This window comes from Bactrocera dorsalis, chromosome 3 (assembly GCF_023373825.1).
Source record: "Bactrocera dorsalis isolate Fly_Bdor chromosome 3, ASM2337382v1, whole genome shotgun sequence".
NCBI lineage: Eukaryota > Metazoa > Arthropoda > Insecta > Diptera > Tephritidae > Bactrocera > Bactrocera dorsalis.
Genome location: NC_064305.1, coordinates 6,135,214 through 6,159,288, shown reverse-complemented (window position 1 = coordinate 6,159,288; position 24,075 = coordinate 6,135,214). Strand labels below are relative to the sequence as shown.

General features: G+C 36.0%; 1 protein-coding gene across 7 annotated transcripts in view; it reads left to right on the top strand.

The window, feature by feature from the left end:
- LOC105228420 (protein unzipped) overlaps positions 1-24,075 on the top strand; it is a 100,294-nt gene that overhangs the window by 38,626 nt on the left and 37,593 nt on the right. For 5 of the 7 annotated variants that reach the window (XM_049453627.1, XM_049453626.1, XM_049453629.1 and 2 more), the window contains exons 3-4: positions 1,013-1,055; positions 20,052-20,082. The gene's annotated coding sequence lies outside the window, so the exon portion shown is untranslated. The remainder of the gene's footprint in view (positions 1-1,012; positions 1,056-20,051; positions 20,083-24,075) is intronic. The other 2 variants (XM_049453630.1, XM_049453631.1) reach the window with 2 other exon arrangements.

Genomic DNA, 24,075 nt, shown 5'->3' with positions numbered 1-24,075 from the left:
TGTGTGCCAGTTTGGTTTAATGATACTCATTAAGATTGGTGTTCTATTCTGGGATTGGAATGTTGAAATGGTCGCGTGAATGAGTTTCGTTTGTTTTGCGCTCGGGATTTTACTCTAAATAATTTAATATTAGCTGGGAATTGTGTTTATATGTAGTATACCATAATATTATGATGAGGTTTGTTTTGTCTGGCGATTGCAATAAATATGGTTTTGGTCCCTTAGGCAGCAGCTTGGATGGTTAAGAGTTTGGTAGCATTTAATTATTTCAGTTTAGGTGACAGAAAAAACGCTCAGAACAACAACAAATCTGGCGTATAAGTTGGTAGCGCATGAGTTTTTGCCAATGCTCAAAGCTACTCAAGGAGTACATGCTTTCCTGGTAGTAGCTTCAAACTGCTTTCATATCCAACTTGTCTGGGTATCTTGCCACAGCGGAAACGTTGTAAATTGCAAACCGATGAGCTTGCAAGAAAAGCCATCCATACACAAATATCACCATTTTGATAAACAGGGGTTTCTATGTCTTCATACACTCGGACGGTGTATCTATAGGCTTCGCACGAGCTCAGGAAGCGTTAGTCCCTAATCGGCACTTGTGGGGTTGTGAAAGCTTTCTGGTCCAGATCTTTTTCCAGGGTTGTATTTTCAAGGTTTCTTAAAATAATTGTTGGTATGTGGTTTTGTGAGACTAACTTTGGTGGGGATATCAGGTGTCAGTAAGATTTACTAGCTTGTTTTATTATTTTCTTCTGGAAATTTTTACTGCCCACAAGGTTTTTCGAAGAAAATGGTTCTTAATATTTTTCAATTTCTCGAAAAATTAGCACAAGCCACAGTGCTGTATAAAATTTGTATCGAAAATAAGCAAAAAAAATATTTCATATATTTTCATATATTTTTTTAGGAAATCAAAATTAAAAAAAAAATTAATAAAATTAAAAAAAAAAATTAATAACATTGAAAAAAAAATTATTAAAATTATAAAAAAAATATTTTTTATTATTTTCAGGAAATCAAAAATCTACTTAGCGGTCTAAATCTAAATTTTTTCGGTAAGTTGAACCTATATATTTATATGATCAAATTTGATCCAGACTGCTAAAAAACTATATTTACATATGCTATTAGAAATAAAAACGTAAGTTTTTAAGATTTACCAATATCCAAAACCTCTGCCTGATCAAATTTGATCCAGACTGCTAAAAAAAATAGCCTAAACCGCTGTCTATCTTTTATACTTTCCTTATGAAATTTATGGGCAAATTGGGTTCAAAGAAAAAACCTTCCAAAGAAAATATCAATGAAATTTCAGTAGTTTCGAGCAAATTATGTCTATAATCCATGTAACTACTTATTTCTGTGTATAAACGTACATATGTATGTATTGTATACTAAAAGGCACTTCTCCTACTTAACCCCCAAAAAGTCATTAGTACTTCCTTTCTCCACAATTGTAAATTAAAATTTCATTGAGTCGAAGACAAGTCCACAAGCTACTTATATGCACACCTACATATGTGTATATCTACACACCCTCTATGAAAACAATAATATTTAAATTGAGCCATGAGCAGACAACTGCCTAAATGACAGCGCTGGAACTTAAGTGTTTGCTGACCAATTGAAAAATGAGCGAAATAAATATACGCAAAAAGGAAAAAGGAAAAATAAAGAAATGAAAAAAATATGTGAGAACAAGCATATCGGTACGAAAATTGCACGAATGTCCAATGCTCAATTGAATGACAGCAAATACACTTGAGCATGCATACACACATGCATTTGTAGTTGGTTAGTGTGTGCGTGTGGGCAGTTGGTGTGAATATCTGTGCAGCAATTGTCGGAGTGACGCGCTGTAAGTCCAATGGGAAGGTGGCACCCCAAAAGCGCAAAAAGTGTCGCAGTCGCTGATACATATGTAAATATATGTATATATATACATATACTCATATATAAATATATATGTATGAGTAGATTGTTTTTATAATGTATGAAAATATGCAAATTTGCAATGAGTAGCCAGCAGAGGAAGCTGCCGTCTGACACTTCACTGCCCTCAAGCCATACCTTATGCCCTGCCAAACATATATATGTATTTCAGCTGCAGCAACGGTAGATATGTCTCTATAGGGGTTACACGGTTTAACCATTCGTTCCAATTGCTTACTTGGTCAGGTTCATCAGCACTCGCACCCACCCGTGTGTCTAGTGGTGCACCGGAGATATTCATATTCATATTCGTTATCACGAGGCTGGTTGTTGTTTGTTGTTGTAGAATGAGTGCACGAATTTGCAGTCTATATATAGTAAATATAACACATATAAATATATATACTTACATCTGTATGTACATAATATATATCAGTATATCTCTGTTGCAGTCGTTGGGTGTTCGGTGCCAATTGTTGTTGCCAATGATTACTGCTGTTGTTGTAATTTGTTGAGGAAACAGTGTGTTGGAAGTGAAAAAAAGTTAAGCAATATTTTCAAGATCACGCAGAACACGACTTACTTATTTATTTTTATTTTCTGTAAAAATTTATTGGCGGTAGGGTTGCCAGCTGTTTTTATTTGAAATTGAAAAAATGTAAAAATATGGCATATATGTACATATGTAGTCAATATATTAAAAATTTAGTTTTTGAAAATTTATATAAAACATTTTAATAAAAAATATACATATATAGAGTTGCCACATTTCTAGAAATTGTAGAAAAAAAAAATAAATTATGAAAGTTTTTAAGAAAGCAAAATATTAGACAATAAAGAGTGATATATAACATTTTAATAAAAATTATAGATATAACAGGGTTGCCACATTACTAGAAATGTTAATATGCAGGTGAAAAATTTAAGAAAAGAAAATATTTGACAGTAATACAATAATATGCCATTTATTACATTCCCCTTTTCTTTCTTAAAAAAATCGACGAAGGAGTTGCCAGCTGTCTCCATTTATGATTTAAAAAATGTTAATTTATGATACGCATGTAGTCAAAATACTAAAGAAAGAACATTTTTAGGAATTGATATAAAATATTTTAACAAAAAATGTATGTATATAGAATAGAGTTGCCACACTTCTAGAAATTATAATGTGCCGGTTTAAATTTTAAGAAAGCTAAATATTTGACAGTAATACAATAATATGCCATTTATTAGGTTGAGTTATTATTTTTTTAAGAAAATGTGGATGAAGGAGTTGCCAGCTGTTTCCATTTACGCTTAAAAAAATTTGAATTTATTGTATGAATGTATGTAGTCAATATATTAAAATGACATTTTAGAAAATTCATATAAAATGTTTTAATAAAAAAGTAAACAGAATAGGGTTGCCACGTTTCTAGAAATTATAATATGCCGTTGAAAATTTGAAAAAAGAAAGCTATTAGAAGTAATGCAATAATACGCTATTTAATACGTTCAGCTTTTATTAAAATAAAATGTGGACGAAGGAGTTGCCAGCTGTTTCTATTTATAATGAAAAAGATTTAACGTTATTTAGTAATCCAAATCTTTTAGGATGTCAAATGGGCCCCTGCTTTAACCAGCAAGTCCATATACCTTCTAGTGGATAGTTAAGTTGCAATTAAATCTCTGTGGATTAGGTTATGTAAGCAGGTAATAACTGCACTCTCAGTAGGTAACTCGCTTAATATCATCTGGGTACCCGATCGTGTAGGAATATACATATGTATGTAAGTAAATGAGAATGCAGTCGATCGAAGGCAGCAGGTGACACAATTGTCGTAAGCTGTCCCGTGCCATTCAGCTCCTTGAAGGGTTGTTTGAAGCCACCATCAGAAAATGGATTCGGCTGAATACGAGCATGCGCGGAGAATGATGAGACGCTGTTGCTGTTGTTATAGCGGCAGAAATCTGTCGAGTTGACAATCCTTGGACGTATAAATATCCGGTTCCGTTCCGCTTACGAAGATCCGACTATCGTATGAAATCTGTAATATTTTACAATAGAACATTGTAGAGAAGCGTATTTTGAGCAAATTTTGAAACCTGATAAGTCCAATAGATTCAAACTGGTAAGCCTAAACGAGTGGGAACACTTTTTCTACCAATATCTCTCAGTTTAGTTCTTTACAGAACAACACTGTGCTTCAAACTGCTTTCGGGTCATATGCACATACATATTTACCTATATTACATATATAAGTATGGCTAGAGCCAGATATTTTGCTGTGCGTTTGGCACACATTTTGAACCTCATACCCAAGCATTGTTCTATAATCTACCCACTGAGTAGCAAGCCTATTCCAGGCATTATGTTCACTTGCTCCGTTGTCGGCCGAAGGTTAAGTGGGTTGCCTGGCAGCTTACACAAGCTAAGCCACATGAGTTGTGGATGCTTGTGGCTATAGAGCACAGCTTGCTTTCTAAGCACACTCTATTTATTTATATAACTATTCATGAAGGCTCGCGCATATGCTCAGGCTCATAAGGCACACCTTGAACCACAAGATAAATCATAGTTTAAGGTCAGTTGTATGGGCGACAACTTTTCGAATTTTCGTGACAGTAAAAATAGTTAACGAATTGAGCACTTATGTGCAATAAATGTGTTTACATAATGGATATGGATATACATATATACATACATATATGGGTATGTCATGTAAGTGAGATTTATTTATTTAAATTGAAATGATTTGTTTTTCGGTTATTTCGTTCATTTATTTGTTTGTTACACGGCTTAATTTATTTATTTATTTTATTTACATTTTTTCGCATAGCAAATGATGTAATGCTCCAACGCCAGTACAATTTGCATGTGAGCACATTAATAGTCAGTGGAAATGGGCAGAAATAAATTGCTTGTCAGTCATTGCTAGTTTTTATTGGGCAATATAAGTTTTTCTACAATACAGAGTGCCTCATAGGCTTTATTTTTATTTTGTGCGTGATTTATTACAAGCATACATGTGTTTGTTTGTTGTTGTTTCCTTTTATTGACATGCAGTTTTTGTTTGGACTCGCTATGTTTTGACAATTTGCATACAATTGAATTGAATTTGTTTACTTCAATTATTTTTTGTTGGTTCGTCAAAGGCCAGCTGTGCGATGAGTTTTCTCTCGGGTCGCAAGCAAGACAGTTTTTATGACAGTACAATTTTTATATCTCTATATGCACACATGTATTTGATATCTGTCTGTTTTGACAGCAACTATTGCAATTTTTTTTTGTTAAAAAATCTTAGAAGAGTTCCTCATTAGAGAGCTTTCCCTCTGCATATAAAACAAAATCTTGAAAATATGCCTTTTGAATCACTGGATCAAAGTTAGCCCCGTAGAAAATGTTTAAAAAAGTCTAAAAAATGTAAATAATCCAATAAGAAATTTATTTAAAAATTATATTCTGGTTATGTCCACATCATGTTGCCATCGACTGCAGTATTCGCCGTTGGCCAATGCGTAAATGACCGTGAATCTTACGCAGAACTTTTCTCTCGAAAACTCGTTAACATGGACTCATCAGATGTTGTCATCGTCCTTTGGTATCGAACGGCTTGAAGAGGTCCTTCTCGATCCTGACGGAGCTTTGGTATTGTTGTTGAGCAAGTTCAGTTTACAGAGCCGTATTAGTTTTACGGGGATATCAAATTCAGACATCGCGGCATAAAAGGAGCTTCCTTTCGTACTGTCAAAAGGAGCTTCAAAATCGATGAAGAGATGGGTCTTTTCTCTTTTCCAAAATTTGCCGCATGGTGAATATCTGGTCAGTTATTGATTTGCAAGGCCTAAGGTCACACTGATAAGGTCCAGTCAGTTTGTTGAAGATGGGCTTTAATCTTTCACACAATAGATAGAAACTTATATGCGATGTTTAGGAGGCTTATCTCTCGTTAGCGTGTGGAGTCTACTTTTTTCGTGAATTGGACAGAGCACACTTGAATTCCAACGGTCGGGCATGCCTTCGTCCGACCATATTTTGCAAAGAAGCTGATAGATGCTCCTTATCAATTATTATGGTTCTTCAGGCGGATAACTGCTATTCGAACTTCTTCATGGTTGGGCAATGGAACATCTGCTCCATCGTCAACGATTGGTGAATCGGCTTCGTCTTCTCCTGGCGTTGTGTTTTCACTGCCAATTAGAAGGCTGAAGAAGTGTTGGCTTCGTGATTTTAGTGTGTTCTGGGTATCCGTCACTACATCATTTCTGGGAGTTCTGCATGAGTATGCTCCGATCTGGAAGCTTTCTGTTAGTTGCCGCATCTTTTCGTAGAATTTTCGAGTATTACCCTTGTCGGCCAGCTAGTCAAGCTATTCGTACTCATACTTCCTTTGATCAGACCCAGGATTATCTATTTATAAAACAATTTTTTTTTGTCCAATTGAATTTAGATGAATCTCCAAGGACTTATGGTTGTCACCGCAGGTACCTTTTTTTGGAACTGAATCAACACAAACAACTATAACTTTGGAAATTAAATTTTTTTTTTGAAATTTTCGTGACTTCAAGTCAACACGTTACTACTTTTGTAAAATAACACGATTTAATAGCAACAAAAAATACTGAAAATTCTCATTTTTTCGCGCCTCTGACTACCCCTAACCCCTTCAGGTTATAAGTTCTACCGTCTTCACTGGTTATTAAAATAATAATAATTTTTTAATTTGAAAACAAGGCATGCACCTTTAGAGCAGAGTTCAGCTCGAGTCAGTTTAGCCACATCTTACTGAGTGAGGCAATTGAGAGTCGTAAATTCCGCTAGCCCGACCTCTGTCAACTGGGTTAGTAATGTCAAGCAAATTAATGAAATGCTCATCTACATACGAGCAAATATATTTTAATTGATTAAATTTGACGGAATATTGCATTTGGACCAGCATGTCAGTGGCTACTTGACTTGCTTTAAATTAAAGCATGAAACCTGTTGAAGTGCTTACACCGCTGAATGCTATTAAGACTGTGAAAAAATTAAGAGCAAGCAAGGACAGAGGAGAAGGAGTGCATGAAAGAGTGCGTGAAAGCGAAAGAAACCATCAGCTTAGGAATGCGCATGCAAATGCCTCTAAATTAGCACGAAATCCCGAGCACGCCAATGTGCAATATGAGATTTCCAGCAGTTGCATGCACCAACGCTGCGCGGACATGACGTAATCCACAACAACGCCCGCTAAGCGAGGAGCAATTAGAAAGCGCACACAAAAGGAGTCAAATGAGAAGGAAGAAGGTACGACAGAGAGCGGCGAGCAGCGCGGGCGGCGGTTGCCGTGATTGAAGTCAAAGTGGAAATCAAAAGCAGCTACTCACGGCCACTTGACTTAACGGAAGTAGTAGCGGAACATAATGCACAGGTGGCTTGTCCGTTACTCAGCGCCACACATAATTGTGGCTTAAGCGAGCGGCTTTGCTCACCTGGGAGGAAGTACTTGTGAGATGCCGCAAGCCTGCCGCAAATATCAAATGAGTTGTGGGCGACAATGGAACCTGGCAGCAGACAGTGCTTGACAGCTTTTGTGTTGGCCGTATACGCTGTTCGCTTGACATTACGGTGCTCGCGCTTTGTTGCATGTCAATTAGACGCTTGACGGTAATTAGAAAATTACGAAATTACCGCACAGAATGCCCGAGCTGTCAACCAACGCACGTTGACAGTTCGCGTTAAGTTTGGCTGACAGCGATTACGACGATTAAGCGCTTAAGTGGTGCAGCGATGAAATTGAAAAATTGAGGTTAACGCATGGCGTAAAAACGTGAGGAATTTAAAAATTATGTGTGCGGAAAGTCTAATTGTTTCGGGTTTTTTTTAATGCATTAGTTTTTGGAGGTTGTCATGTGAAGTTTAAAAATGTTGGAAAAAAAGTTATTGAGATTATATGTGAGTAAACGAGACCTGATGTGGTAACTCTCCATGAAAATGTGAGGGTTCTTATTAATATTCAGCGGTGTAATGATCAAATATGGCTTTAGACTTCTGCCAAGCTTTCGTTGGAGCTCGTTACAATGAGGTTGAAATTTAGGAACACGGTAATTATGTTTTCGGCAATCCGGCGTATGGGCTGGAATCTATCGTATATTATTAGTCGCCTCAACAAATCTGTGATAATTTCAAAGTTTTTTTCCCCACACGCGCTTCTTTTTTTTCATACTATAATCTACTTGATATCATAAAGAAATTTCTCAGCTACCCAAGTGGAATACTTCAATACTTTTTTCGCTAGGATGTACTCCATAACCTAACCTTGTTACTGTAGTAACACCAGAAAATATGTACCAAAAAGTTTTCCTTCTTCAGAAAGGTGTTCACTCCGACAGCCGAGCGATTATACTGGCTTTGAGCTCGCTGACAATGTGCTCAAAAGTAGTAAAGGAGTGCATGACCGCACTAGCAATAGCTTCAAGCTTCTGCCATATTATAATTGCATGGGTGTCCGGTCACAGCGAAATTGCCGGAAACTGCAAGGCGATGAGCTTGCTAATATGGATACTCTTCCTCCAATTTCATTCGATTGTAAGTGAGTCGTTCTTCCGATGTCTTCTTGTGTTCTGGTGTTGGACCTCCAGTGAGCTCAGCAAGCGCTGGTTAACGACCAGAAGTTGATCGACTGTGATATCTTTCTGACGCAGAGTGAACTGTTAGACTGTCCCTAACAAAAGTCGATATCGCCACAATGATCTGATTGGATATTGTCCAATAGGTTCACACGCGATTACCCGAAAATTTTTCTGTCGAACATTCTTAGCCAAAGCTGTTTGGAGGAAGACGAGCTGACGTCATCTTGTCACTTCCTCCTCTATTGACCGGTTTTTGCCAGACTGAAATTGAAATATCTCGGTAGACATACCTTTGTCGAACCTAGCGAAGTGGGATTGATACTAATTGCCTTAATAAGTTTAAAATAAGTTCAAAATCTTCGTCGTTCTGTAGTAAGGGGATCTGTTGAACCACTTTTAGCTCAAAAAGCTTCGTCCATCTAACGTATAAGAATCTGGTGATCCCCTCTTAGAAGATTAAAGTTAACACAAACGATGAATATTCTCTGTCGAAGTGCGAACCATCGATTTTAGATTAACCCTTTGACTTTACCTAACCTGGACGTGGTCCAATCATTAATATAGACTCATTTGCTCGCGGTTCTATTTTCCTTACGAATTTCCTCTTTTATGAACCTCTTCAAGTTACATTCTGACTTGATATTTATTTTTGGAGCATCTTTTACCACGGTTTCGCATAGATTATTTTTTGGATGGGCTTAGTGATAAAGCAGCGAGATATGTAATACTCAAAAACTTTGAAGCCATTGAGCAGTGTGTACAAAAACAATGTAAATAAAAAATTATGCCGTTAAAAGTGTGAAAAGAATCCACTTAGTGTTAAAAACGGAGTTTAATTTAATTAAAAAATGATACTTACAAGTAATGGAGTTGTTGTTGTTGTTGTTGTTGATGGCATCATTTGATAACATTGACATGCTTGCATATGAACGCTGAACCGTCGAGCTCGAGCGTTAAGTTTACTAAACCTTTACTGTTATTTGTGTTGTTGTTGCTGTGCGCTGACTGCATTGTCCGTGTATTGGTATGTTGATGTCGCACACAAGATATAACCATATTACTTGTCAACGCTGCACAACAATAGAATTTATATTATGCACGACTGCATTTTATGGCCACAAACACACGACTTACTAGAATTTTAGGTGCATGTGGGGAAGTATGTAAGTTGTGGCATATCACAGCTTTTGTACATGCTGTCAGCGGCAGTCGGAGGCTATGATTAGTGCTTGGATATATAAGTATGGATGTATATGTATGTGTTCAACGGGTATGTGCATGACAAGAGACTTGTTACTGATTGGCATTGATATTTCAGACTAGTTTCATTGTAACTGGTTTGTAACTAGTTGAGTAGAGACCAGAAAAATATCCATAATTTTGCATGGGAATGAAGCATGATTTTACGAAAATATGCAATGTTTTCTAGAGCTTAAATATCAAAAAATTGTAACTAGTTATTTTTTGAACGAATTGGTTCTATTCTGTCAGTAACTAGTCACGAAACAGTTAGGATATAATGAAAGCTGTAAATATATATTTTCCTTTTAATAGTTAAGAAATTGTATTTTAACTTTTCTATAAATTATAAAACTCAAGAGACTGAACTAGTTTATATTTAGTCACATTCGGACTAGTTTGAATGGAACTATTTATTATTTAACCAATTACATATTATTTAGCCAAATACGTACTAGTTTAAAGGAAACTAGCCGGAAATGATGCAGAGAAACTTATTTCTATAGTGAATTGGTACTAGTTCATTTTGTAACTAGTTTCAAACAACCTGAATAGAGATCAGAAAAAATAAAATACATTTCTGCTTTGCAAAAATAAATGTGTATATTTTTCTAGCAATGAATATCTACTGATTTTTGAAGGATTTTTTTCTTTTTTGCTAGTAACTAAACCTGGACCGGTTGGAAATATTAAAAAAACTGTTAATATATTTCGCTTTTCAATTGTTAAAAAATGTATTTTGTCTTTTGAATAAGTTATTACACACAATAGACTGAACTAGTTACTAATTAACTAAATTTGGACTAGTTTAAAGGAAACTAGTTATAAATGGACCAGTGAATATAAATGTGTTTTCCTTTTAGGAAGCTGAGAAATGCAATTTTAGATATTTTTATTACACTTTTTCGTAAAAACGGCTCCGGGTACTAGTTGGGAACTAGTCCGTTTTATAGCTTATATTGCTGGCAGCGGCTATATCTCTTGAGTCCAACACTTTTGCTTATTGCTATAATTTATTGTAGGTATATATATGTACGTATCAGCATATATGTACATATGTACATACATACGCAAAGTGTATATGTATGTACGCTTATTCATCCACTTGCATGCTAAACCGAATCAGTAGCTTGTGCCTGTCAAAGACATAAATAGAATAGTTTGAGTTCATTATCTAACTGTCATTATTTGAAAAGCTGTTGTTATTGTTTTTTTTTTGTTGTAGTGCACATGCAATGACATTATTAAGAAATATTGTGATTATTTGCACGCAAGCTTTAAATATATACAGTTATATAGTATGTACCAAGTCCATATTGTCACGTGGGTGCTTATTTGATTTGTTAGAGCTATTATTAGTTAAATATTCGATAAATAATTTGAGCTTCCATACATCGTATATACATGAAATGCAAAATAGCATATCATCAAAAAAAAAAAAATCGAAAAATCAATAAAATAACCAATATATAACCAAAAACGTTAGTGTATGATAACCAATATATAACCGTTTTATAACCAAACTATGAGTGTATGATAACCAATATTTAACCGTTTTATAACCAAAATTATATATCGGTTTTTTCTTCGCCTTATACATACTATTGATTTGTGCAAATTTGCTCTCTAATGCCTTCTGTATATCTTTCCATCGGCGGCGCTTAGTATAGTATGATTTGCGTCGTCTAGTGGTTCGTCTCCGCAAATGCATGTATGACTTTCTGCTTTGCCTATGTATGTTGTTCAGACATGATCCTAACCAAGGTTCTTAAATACTGCAAACTCGTTATCTGAATTTTCTAATTCTATTCTACCTTCTCCCTTAAATATAAAAGCATTCCATTCCAGCCAATGAAACAATATTCAGTTGGCACATAATGAATCAGAATACACTCAAAATGGCTGTATAACTTCCAGGAATACTGAACAATAAAGATGATCTGATATCTTGAAATAGCTTATCCCTTCTTGTAACAAACTTTTAGCTCAGCTTCTCTATGAAAGTAAAGGGGATGTGTGGATTCACGATAATCTAATTTTCTACAATTTTTCTAACCACTATTGCGATGAGTAATAATGTCCAGATCATTCTTCTTCGACTCATTGGATATCCATTGTCAAAGAACTATCCAGAAGCTGGCAGGAATAACTGAAAAGATGGCCAGGAAACCCTAAATTAATATTTTCATTACACTTCTAGCTGATACTACGTTCCTCTACACCGAAACTTTAACAACTTTTACAGCATCTAATATAATATATGCCCATACATATGGACACATGCCAGAATAGCCTGCTTTGATGAAGCACTGCACTTAGCAAATCAAATATTTGCTTAGTGGCAACGCCGTGCACTTTGCTCCAAAAGATTTATGTGTTTTATGGTAATTTTTTAGTGTCACTAGAAACTTTAGACGTAACCAAATATGCTTGTGTATCTACATATATACATATGTGTGTGTGTGTTAGACGAAGGATGACATAGTGAGATTGGCATACAACGAACATGCATATATGTATGTATGGATATTATGTACTACATATTGTAATAATGGTTATGCGCTGCTAATACGGACTATGTCATCGGAAAGTTTGTGCCCCGTTGCCGTCCAACTACCGCCGGAGATGCTGCGATGCAGTGACCTGGAAGCTTGAATAGCGCCACAACGCTTGGCGACACTGTGGGCGGCATAGCAACGCCTGTAGAATAGCAAAAGCAATAAAAATAACAACTAAAACTATAATAATAACAATAACAACAATATGTTGGAAGGCGGCTGCCACCAGCAGCGATAAGTGGTTGATGATAGCGTCGCTGGTGAAGGCGATGATGTGGACCATTGTAGACAAGCGGCTGCTCTAGACTGCTGGAGACAGTATATACTATACATATGTATTTATGTGTCCGTGTGTGTGTGTATGTGCGCCAGAAAACACGAGTCGAACTAGAAATAAATGAGATTCCACACGCGATTGCCGTGCCAAGCATAAAACAAGAAATGCCTTGCTTGGCTGAGTTTAGCGGCGAAAGAAGTGCCTGGACTTGGATTGCATAACTAAGCGCCGGTCGAGATGTTAGCTAGCTAAGTAGGGATGTATGTGTGTCTTGCGTTTATTAATAGAGTTGACCTCATTCTGCCTTGACCGGATTCCGAAGAACTGAATTTGCACAACTACACGCACACAGCTACATATTTACCTATGTATGTCAGTATATGAGAATTTATGAGCATTTATGTATGTATTTGTGTCAGTCCAAGGAGCTGCTGGCATATGAAATTAAAATTGCTGCTATTATTTTTATTTGCTCTAAATGGATTAAATTTTTTAAAACACTTATGCAAAAGCGTATTGCAGCAGCACTTACATACACATTTACAAATGTGAGTGGGTGCCAGCCGTAAGTCAGTGCGACGCGCCACACAGTTCATAAAATTATACACACCCACACATATAAACATTTTTCGCAAATATGATTTGCATACTACCGCCTATCTAACTGCCTAGCTTTTTATCAGTCGAGCTGCTATACGGTATACCATATACATACATACGAGTATAATAATGCATATACATACATATGTATATATGTTTGTTTGGCACGGCAATATATGCCAGTGGCACTTATTTGATTGAAACAAATTGTTTTGAACGCAATTTTTAGCGTAATTACAGCAGCTATTATCGTCTGCAGTTCTAATACACATACACACACAACCCCAAATACACAGATTTTTTAGATTTTTCGTGGCATTTGGCATACCTAGAATATCATGCCACATATTTCCTTGTGAATGCTCTTTTATAATTGGTTATGCGCTTTAAACATATACATTTCTCTAAATTGAATTGAATTTATTTATGGTTGCGAGCATAAGCTATTATTATTTTAGGTTGTTAGTGTATGGCAGCTATATGATATAGTTGTGCGATGTGAACAATATTTTTAGAGATCGTTGTAGACAATAATCTGGGCCAAATTTCTTGAAGATATCGTGTAAAATAAAAAAGTTTTCCATACAAGGACTTGTTATTGATCGTTCAGTTTGTATGGCAGCTATATGCTATAGTGATCCGATATTAACAAACTCTTGGAAAATTATAGCCTTACCTTCAGCAATAGTCTGTGCCAAATTTCGTGAAGATATCTCGTCAAATAAAAAAGTTTTCCATACAAGAACATGGTATTGATCGTTCAGTTTGTATGGCAGCTATACGATATAATAACCCGATCTTAACAAAATTTTGAAAAATTATAGCCTAACTTTCAAAAATAGTCTGTGTCAAATTTCGTGGTGGTATCTTCTAAAGTAAAGAAGTTATTCTTACTAGCATATGATTATGATCTTTCAGTTTGTATGGCAGCTATATGCTATAGTGATCCGATATTAACAAACTCTTGGAAAATTATAGCTTTACCTTCAACAATAGTCTGTGCCAAATTTCGTGAAGATATCTTGTAAAATAAAAAACTTTTCCATACAAAAACAAGATGTGGATCCTTCAGTTTGTACGGCAGCTATATGCTATAGTGGACCGATCTCAGTAATTCTAACAACTGAGCAGTTTTTTGGAAAGAAAAAAATGTGTGCAAAATTTCAGACGAATAGCTCCAAAATTGAGGATTGCTGAGCATTTATATAACATATATATTTCATAGGGTCTTCGACGTTGCTTTCTGGATGCCACATACTTTGTGCCCATTTTATTATACCCTGTGCTGGGTTTAAAGAAGTCTCAGATGAGAAATGAAACAGACAGACAAGTTAGCTCAGGTTAATAGCTTGATTGTAACAGAGATCTTATTTGTACAGCTCAGAACGCCGGTCCATTGTGGTATCTAAGACTCCTATATAATAGCAATGAGGCATTCACAAATCACAGTTAAGACGGATAATGTCAGTTTCGGCTATGTGTTGTGATTCGCCGAGACTAAGATCAGCGAGATTTTTCAGCCTTAGTCTCACAAAAGCTGGACTCACACTCCTCCATACAAATTTGACAACTTGGCTACGACCATTCATCCAAACGAGTCCGGCGATGAGATATCAGCGCCGATATCATTTACGAGTTAATGCTAGTTGTACATCCAGGTGCAGAAGGGTCGTTATATACTTGGTCCTTCCATTGGATGTGAATGAAGAACCCTTTTGCTGGAGTATTTTTTTTTTTATGCGAAAGCCATGTCCTAACCAGCGCTATCGTTGCATTTTTATACGGTTAGTGGTTTTTTTTTCGATTTTCATTACTCGCACGGACGGCTTCCAAGATTTTGCGAAGAGCATTTCTCTTGAGTGCTCCAAGTCTTTTTCATCTCCTTTAAAAATTTTCCGGAAAGTTTATTGAAAGGTTTTACGCACATAACCTCTTAAATCAAGCTATTTTCTGTGTTGAGGACAGTTTCGATTTCGAGCCATAATTAAAGATATTCTCTAAATCGGCTCTAGGTTCTTCTCATCATTTGCATATATGTATGTACGTATGTATTTCTTTACGGTAGTGATTGACGTAATTACTGTCGTTTTCTGTGCTAATGAATTATGTCTCGTGTTAACTTTAAGTTGTTGTCATTTTGGCATTTAACACCTCGTTATTTGCTCAACAACAACTTATTAAAGCAGATGTGTCGGCATGTCCGTCTTGTTTGCTTGCTCAAGCACCTGGCCGAAACGCCAAAGCATGCGTGTCGGTTTCCTCTTCATTGCACATGAACACCATTTACAAGCTAATATTATACTTAGGTATGCACATGTGTATATATGTTTGTATGTATATATGTAGGTATTTGTGGGTAAACATCACATTTTGAGGTGCGAAATCTCAACTCTGAGTTGGCTGCACTTGCAGACGTGCGAATGTTGAGTGAATATCCCAGAGTTGGCCAACAAGTGAGGCACTATGATTTTAGTTAAGAAGTTATGTGTTTGTATATATGTAATAATCAGTGTTGTTGTTGCAAATAGTTATGCAAGATAACGCAATTGCTTTGAAGCCTGAAGCAAGTGTGAAAATAATTAGTTTAGACTAATCAAGTGTAAAAGTCATCTTCCTACCAGAAGTACCTGGTATCAGGTGAATAATACTTACAGCGAAGTTGGACTAGCTGAGCGGTTCTTTATGAGGACTTTAAAGAAGATAATCGATACTTTTCATCTTCCGATACCTTAATATAGAGTGCTTCAGATATACCTTTCGACCCATATTTGCTCAAAGTACAATTTTCCTATGGTGAGGCTATGAAAGTACTTTCTAATAAATTTGTCATATATTGGAACTTTGGCTCAATCACTTATAAATTCTTATATAAATTATATATCTTCTTTTATATTCTTGGATGTATGTTATTTTAGTTTTCATGACCTTAAGCTTCTTCGAATTTGTGTTTAAGAACCAAAACCTTAAAAGTAGTAGTTCTCTGACTTTAAGACAAGTTTTGTTTTTTTTTTTTTGGGACAGGTTGTGAAAAATACCTTCCTTCCAACTAGCCTAATTGTTTGAAGGTATTATTTTCTGTTGTTGTTGTAGCAGCAGAAAACATTCCTGAAGTAATTTCGAGATATAATGCCAAGTTGACAGTCCTTGGCCGGATAAAAATACGGTTGCGTTCCGGTTACTTAAAACTGACCGTCGCGGGAATGGTTTATTGCCTATACTTCCCTCAGAGCAGCTGTGCGATACACTTTTTCTAGGGCTTAACGTCGGTTACTTTTTTCCAATGAGTTTGCTCATAGCTCTCCTCCATAGAAGAAGATACATATTCAGTGTTGTGCCCCAAACTGCTAAGTTGAAAAGTTATTTTAGACGCCTTTGCCACAACGTGTTCTTTATTGTGCCCAGAAGGTAAGTCTATAGTTTGATCTTCTGGTAGTTGACTACCTTTTGTGTTCTTAGAGTCAGTGTCAGAGTTAGTCAGTGTTAGAGTGAATCTTAGAGTTAGTGTTCGCAGTGATTATCTCTGTGTGTTCTTCCATATTCCTTATACGACAATATCAATTGCCACAATGTTGATTTCCAAGCCTGAAACCGTATTGTTTGTGCGATAAGCCGCCTGCTCTCGTGATAGTTTATTGTTATGAAGGGTGTTATGAGAACTTTGTTTACCAAGCCTCATGAAAGGCCATATGTTATCTGATATTTCAACTTGAGAACTACGATCGTTTATAGTTGACCAAGAGAGGGAGACCGTCACGGTCATTGAGTTAGTTTCAGCATGTAGTTGAATATTTCTCTGACAGAAAGGTTGGATTGTTCTATGAGCTAATCTCACAGTGTGTTCGAACCAAAAACCTCTTACAGACTAACTTTATCAACATTTGTTGACATCGCAATCATCGAGTATGTTCTTTGTACCGACCAAAGACCTTTCAAAGGTCAATTTCAATTTTGTTTCAAGTCTTAGTAGACTGCAGGAAGTGATATGAGGGGAAATTATCTCAATTCTGGACATAATATATAATAATATACACTGGTCTGTAACGCTGGTAAGAGAACTTATACTGGATTAAAATTCTATTATATTCAAGACAGATCTCAAAATTTTACATTTCCGCATTGGTTCTAATGTGGTCCTTATATTCGTCTACCAAACTCCGTTTACTTTTCATTATTTTACTCTAGAGAGCAAGAGAGAAATATCAGCTGATTTCAGATTTTTACTTATTTTGATATTCGAAAAAGACCTTGAAAATTCTCATATATAACTAAACCTAACCCATTCAAAACCTGTGTCATGTCCCTCTCTTTTACGGCGGCTACAAACGGTCAAAATTGAGTGATTGTAACTGGTAATTGGATATTACACTAAGTATAACTGTAATTTTATATGCAACTGACCCTCAAGTAATTTAATCATACCTTTCTTAAAATCTACCTATCAATTTCGTTAAAACCATACGCAAAGCCAACAACAATAACAAATTGCGTAACTAATTGCCGACAAAACGTATGAAAATTTGACGCCTTCACGCGTTGCACGTTGAACATGTGGCAAGTGCTGGAAATCCACACATTTTCTAACTGCAGAAAAACAAGAAGCACAAAAAAAGAAGTTAAAGAAAAGGAAACGCAGAAAATGCCGAAACATAAAAGGCTAATTAACTAAAGTAAACAGAGCAAAACAAAAGCTAAAAGGTTTATGTAAAATAATACGCGCTGTTAAGGAAAGGAAGGGCTTGGCGAAGTTGCCGTATGGAGGGTCTGAAGTGCGGCTAACAAGACGCTAATTGTGTGTGGTGAGGTAAACAAAAACAGAAAACGAGTATAAATTAAATAACAAAGGGCAAAAATAATAACAAATTACTCAATTATGAGGTAATTGTAAGTAAATAAAGTGGATAGGTCCAACAATGCGCCGGAAAACAAAAATAAAATGAATATTTGAGAGGCCAATGTGTTGGTAGTGAATAGCAGAATAAGAGACGAGTTTACGCTAAATGTTTTAAGTATCGAATTACAGTTGGTGAATGGTGACCACTGGGCAAAATTGTATGTAGATGCATTATAAAGAAGGTTAAAGCTTTTAGTAAACAAAATAATGATAAAAATGTTCATATAATATAATCATAAAATATGAACAAAGTGCTTAGTAGGTCATAAAAATAACAAATAAAAAAGTTGTTCATACAAGAACTTGATTTATATTGGTGGGTTTATATGGCAACCGTATGCTATAGACGTCTGATCTGAACAATTTCTTCGCAGATTAGACCTTCGACTTAGATAGTAACTCATACCAAATTTCATGAAAATATCTTGTCAAATAAAAAAGTTGTTCATAAATACAAGCATTTGGTTTGGAGCGGACAGTTTGTATGGCAGCTATATGCTATAGTGGTCCGATCTGAACAATTTATACGCAGATTATTACATTGGTTTGTAAAATAATTTGTACAAATTTTCAACAAGATATCTTGTCAAATAAAAAAGTTGTTCATACAAGCATTTGGTTTGGAGCGGACAGTTTGTATGGCAGCTATATGCTATAGTGGTCCGATCTGAACAATTTATTCGCAGATTATTACATTAGTTTGTAAAATAATTTGTACAAATTTTCAACAAGATATCTTGTCAAATAAAAAGTTGTTCATACAAGCACTTGGTTTGGAACGCACAGTTTGTATGGCAGCTATATGCTATAGTGGTCCGATTTGAACAATTTCTTTTCAGATTGTAATATTGCTTTAGATTATGCTTTATGTCAAATTTCGTTAATATATCTTGTCAAATAAAAAACTTTGTCATACAAGAACTTGATTTGGAGCGGTCAGTTTGTATGTAGGGCAGCTATTCGTTCAGGTATTATAGAATCAAAGGCCCGAACAAGTCATGTCAAGAATGTCCTACATTCAAATTTCAAGAAAGTTGCCTTAAGACACCAATATCGCATCATAAAAGAACAGAAAAAGGTCACGAGTAAGGCAAGCGAAAAGTTAGTGCTGACAGCGCTTGTGGTTGCTGGCGGGACTTACCTACATAACAAACATTATATGTATGTACATATTTCTGCATACATATGTATGTATATACTATATCTATAAAAATCACCACAAGTCTTCCATAAATCAGGCAAATTGTTTCCTCTTTTGTTGTTGTTCTTCGGCATGCCAAGTTTAAAGTCCAAGTTGCGCATAATTTGCAGATGAAGTGGCAAAACCGCAAATAACTCGGGAAGAACGCAAAAAGTTAGTAAAAAAGTAAACACTTGAAGAAGAAGAAAGATGTAAATAAATAACTGGAAGAAGCATACAAGCGTTATGTACTACTATATATAAACTTCTTTGACTTTCTCTAGCCACCACAAATACTTATTTTCGTTGCAAATAAAGTGGAGTTGCCATGCACATATTGACAATCTAGAAAAAACAACCTTTGAAGTACTTAGCAACATTTTCTTGCAGGGTTGCATTTCCAATTACCGATGCGCTGACTTTGCTGCATATCGATTACAGAAAGTGTGCGCGCTGCTACTTCTGCCAGGCTTTTTCTCTTAAGCGCAGCTTAGTCGTATTGATTACACGGACGGACTGCTTGAAGTCAATAGCTCGGCGCAAAAGTTCAAGATTAAGAAAGCGATGTAATTTGTTTGTATGCAACAACAAATGCTTAGAGTTTATAAGGCATTATTTAAGAAGCTATGCATAAGGCAAGTTATATGAAAAGGTCTAAAATATATGAAGTAAATACCGATTGGAAGCTATAATAAAACTTTCTTATAAAAAAATTATATTAAATCCTTATTTTGCATTAAAACATATTGGAGAAGTATTTATAAATATTTTGATTTCTCTTTGCAGATAATCTACAACAACCACTATTTTTAAAATCGTAAGTAACACTTTTTTTATTTTACTTTATGTCCGAACATTATATGGATTCTAAACTAGACAGCACAATAAAATTTCATTGATTTGCCTTTCGATGAAAATCCTGTTCGAAATTCTCAAAAAAGATTCCTAAAAAGCAATTTTACGTATTAAAAAGCGATTTAATTGCCCTGATCTCAGTTTACGTACCACATGGACCTGCTTAGAACCAATTGTCCAAATGAGTTCCCTGTTAGAAACGACCTCTTAACTTAACCTAACCTAACTTAATAATATGTAATAATCAGCTTCTGGTTTGAGATATCGTTCTGAAAGTTTATCACACATATCTGTCTTATCTGCTCTGACGTACACTCCGGTGTTGGGTTGTAGAGATGTTTATTTTAGGGTTAGGCACTGATTCTTCATCGGCGCTCTCTATCGCTGCCATGACTTCTTCCTTTGTCGTTAGGAACCAATATCTCTGATCTCTCTTGTGGCTTTTGGTTTAAGGTCAGGCTATGGATGCGCTCTCTTTTAAGGTTTCAAAGAAATACGGTTTTGCCGCTTAGGTCTTTTCTAACTCCAGTAAAAGTGCGTTTGGTCTAGCTTTCCGTATTTCCTTTATATTTATATTCTTCTTCGGGTTTTATGTTCTTTTTTGATGTCTCTGATAACACCAGAGTAGTTCTTCCTTTTTGTTGGCTTTATAATGACCGCTTCTGATTGCGTTTTTGACCTGTTTTTGATACTAATCGTTTCTTTTGGCTTTTCTGAGCATCAGTTTCGCACTGTTTTGCTTTTTCATGAGGATCCGAGGACCCGAGGTAGAACATGTTTGCGCAGAACTGTTGGCGCGTCGTATTAATGCGATGGCCTGCTTGCTTATTTTTTTTTGTACGATGGCTCTGAACTTTTTGAGGGACTTTACTTTTACCAATAGCATTTTGTGCACAAGCTTCTGTGTCGGCCACTTCGGTGGAGTGGAGCTGATTTTTGCTGATGTTGGATGTCTTAATCAATATCTTACTGATCGCGATACTGATGAGTGCGAGCCCAGCATTGTTCTTTCCGCGCATTTTCGCCATGGGTGACAATGGGGATATTAGTACTATATTGGTTTCCATTGTAGTGTCGCGCGTCGCTCTGTTGTGGGGATGGAGTTCTCTCGATGCAGCCCCTTAGGAGCTGTGGATGCTTATTCCGAGGCGGCATCTATTCACCTTGTCACCGGAGATTCATTGGCTGTTTCAGGCCTTTTAAGTCGAGCCCTCCTCTCTGTCGCACTTGATCAGCAGCTTCTTATTGGGATTTCACAGCTAACCTTAGAGTTTAGACCGTCTACAGTTCACCAAACTGTAATCTTTGGTGGCCTGAGCTCAGTCACTATGCTATGTGACTGTTATACAAACCCACAGAACAAAATCTATGCCATAAGAAATGCACTTTTGAAGGGTATTATAGCTTCGATGTAGTGGAGGTTGTAATTTTTTCGTTTTTTTTTGTTGGTTTGTCTCCATTATAATTTGATGTACCAAGTGTTTTGACAACACTTAATGTACAAAAAGTTACATTTATTTAGCACTTTTTTTTTTCTTGTATGACTCCAAAAGTGTTTACGCTAATGGAATGTGCCAAAATGTTAATGAAACAACATTAATACTAATTTGTAGAAAAAATTTCCAAAAAAACTGCCTTAAACCAGCAAATTCAATTAGCGACATTTATTCAGCTAAATTGTTATTATTGCTATTATCAAAGGCATTTTTGGACACATGCCGTCGAAAATCATTAATTTCCTTTGCAAAAAGTCAACAAAAGCAAAGGCGTGTAATATTTGAAGAAGGCGGTAGCGGCTTCCGTGCGCAAAGTACTGATGAGGCGACGCAAACTAATGAGAAAACGGCACGAACAACAAAGTAAGCGGGTAAACAAGTGGTTTGATATACATAGATATTTACATACATACATATATATTATTATAGTATAGATCCATGCATATATATACACACATACATTAGAGTGGTTTACATTTTTTTGTTTCGCTTAGTACTCAAAAAATAGGTTCTTAGACACCTCTGAGAAATTCAGTGCTAGTATGAGCTCTTAATTGTAAAGGAAAGCTTCACCGCCTTACAGTTTTCTATTTTTTTTTATTATCTGTTAGAAAAATTCATATCTCGCTTTCACGCGTCAAAGCTTCTGTAGATTTCACTACAAAAAAGGTCTTTTATGACTTTTTCAAAAAAAATCATGATCAAATTTGACTCGGACTGTGAACTGTTAAGAGGAAATGGAATGCCCTACAAAAATTTATTATCTCCTTATAAATAGTCTGTATAAAATTTGATCAGAGGTTATAGTATGTATAAGGGTGCTGGCTGGAGAAATATCATTAATTACAAGTTCATGACACTTCCGAGGCATTTGTTGCGTTGAAACACGACAAATAATGCTGAGCAAAATAAGAAAATAACGAAAAACAACTACAACAACAGCTACTGAATTTTAATTACTCTTGTTATCATTTATTTGTCCAATTTCCGATTAAAGTCTATTGACTGAAACGCTTTCCGGCACTTTACGCTGCCCGTGAGCAAGGTCAATGCTACCGTTCAAGCACTGGAGCGCGCATACACATATGTACATACAACGCTTTTGGACACTGACCACCACGCTAATAAACAGACAGCTGTGGCAACCCAAACTCGCGCCCAAATGAGGCAGAAAACTTTTATTTGGTCCAACTGATTGAGTGCCAGTGCGAAAGGCAGCACACTGAGCGAGCGCCTGTGTGTGACGCGTTTCCAATGATGTCAACGCTTGCAACGCCAGTTGCTTTAAAAGCAGGCAACGCTAGTAAAACCGTAAAACCATTTCAACCACGTGCTTCTTCGTGGAAAAACAGCGCGCTCCGGCTCGAGTTAAGCGTAGATTTGCGCCGCTTGAAACAGCGCGTCACTTTAGAGTGCCCAACCGGTTTATATTTATGCTTTAATGGGCCAGTTAGTTCGTGGCGCTCACAAATGCTGTAAAATGCCGTAAAACGGCGGCGCGCATGCGCAGTGATTTCATGCGCTACAAATAAACTCACGCGTTTATTATTACGTTACATTTATATTTTTATAGCAAATGCGGCATTTCTCATTAATTTTACTTTATTTCGTATTATTTCATTATTAATCGGTGTGTGTGTGGTTGAATCTTATTTATGCTCATATCTATGTATATATGTGACAAATAACTGCTTATGTTTATGTTGATATCATTGATCATGCGCTTAAATAAGTGTGGCTGTTGACTTTCAAGGTGGCTGACGTAATTTTTTATTGCTTCATTTAAATTTTTTTACAAACGCTCGTTTTCGAGTTCATTTGCTTGCACGCCACAATCATTTGTATGGATCCAATGCAAGTGCTAATGAAGTTAATTTATTCAGAGACATGATCCCAAGACATTTATCAATTAAATTTCCCATCGATCTGCGGCAATGCACTCGCCACAGGGTACAGTGGGCCAAAAGCGAGAGTGACAGCTTTGGAAAATAATATTTGATTTGCTAATAAAATTGCTTCGAAAGCGTCGAATCGGCACTGACGCATGTTGAAGAAAACAAATTTTCAGAGTGTGGGTGCTGGATGGGTCTTGGAGACATTTTTTCAGATACCTGATTCGTCACTTCCGATTTTCTTTTGAAAAGTATAAAGTGCTGAAAAGTGTTTATATTAAAAACAGCAAGTCTAAGTGAAAGTCATTGTTAGAGACGAGACTATGCTCTTGGGGTTTTATCTTAACAGAAAATCCAATATCAAGGTTAACTCGACCGGGTGCACTAAAATGTAAGGTTTGTTAGAAAAATTAAAAAAAAATTTATTTTCAACCACTTTTCGACGACTTGCCACTGCTACCTAAATCGTTCAACATGAATTATCTGCATTTAACGACGTTTTCTCACAATTTACCACAATTTATTGATCAACGTCAAACGATTGACAGCTAATATGCATGGCTTGAG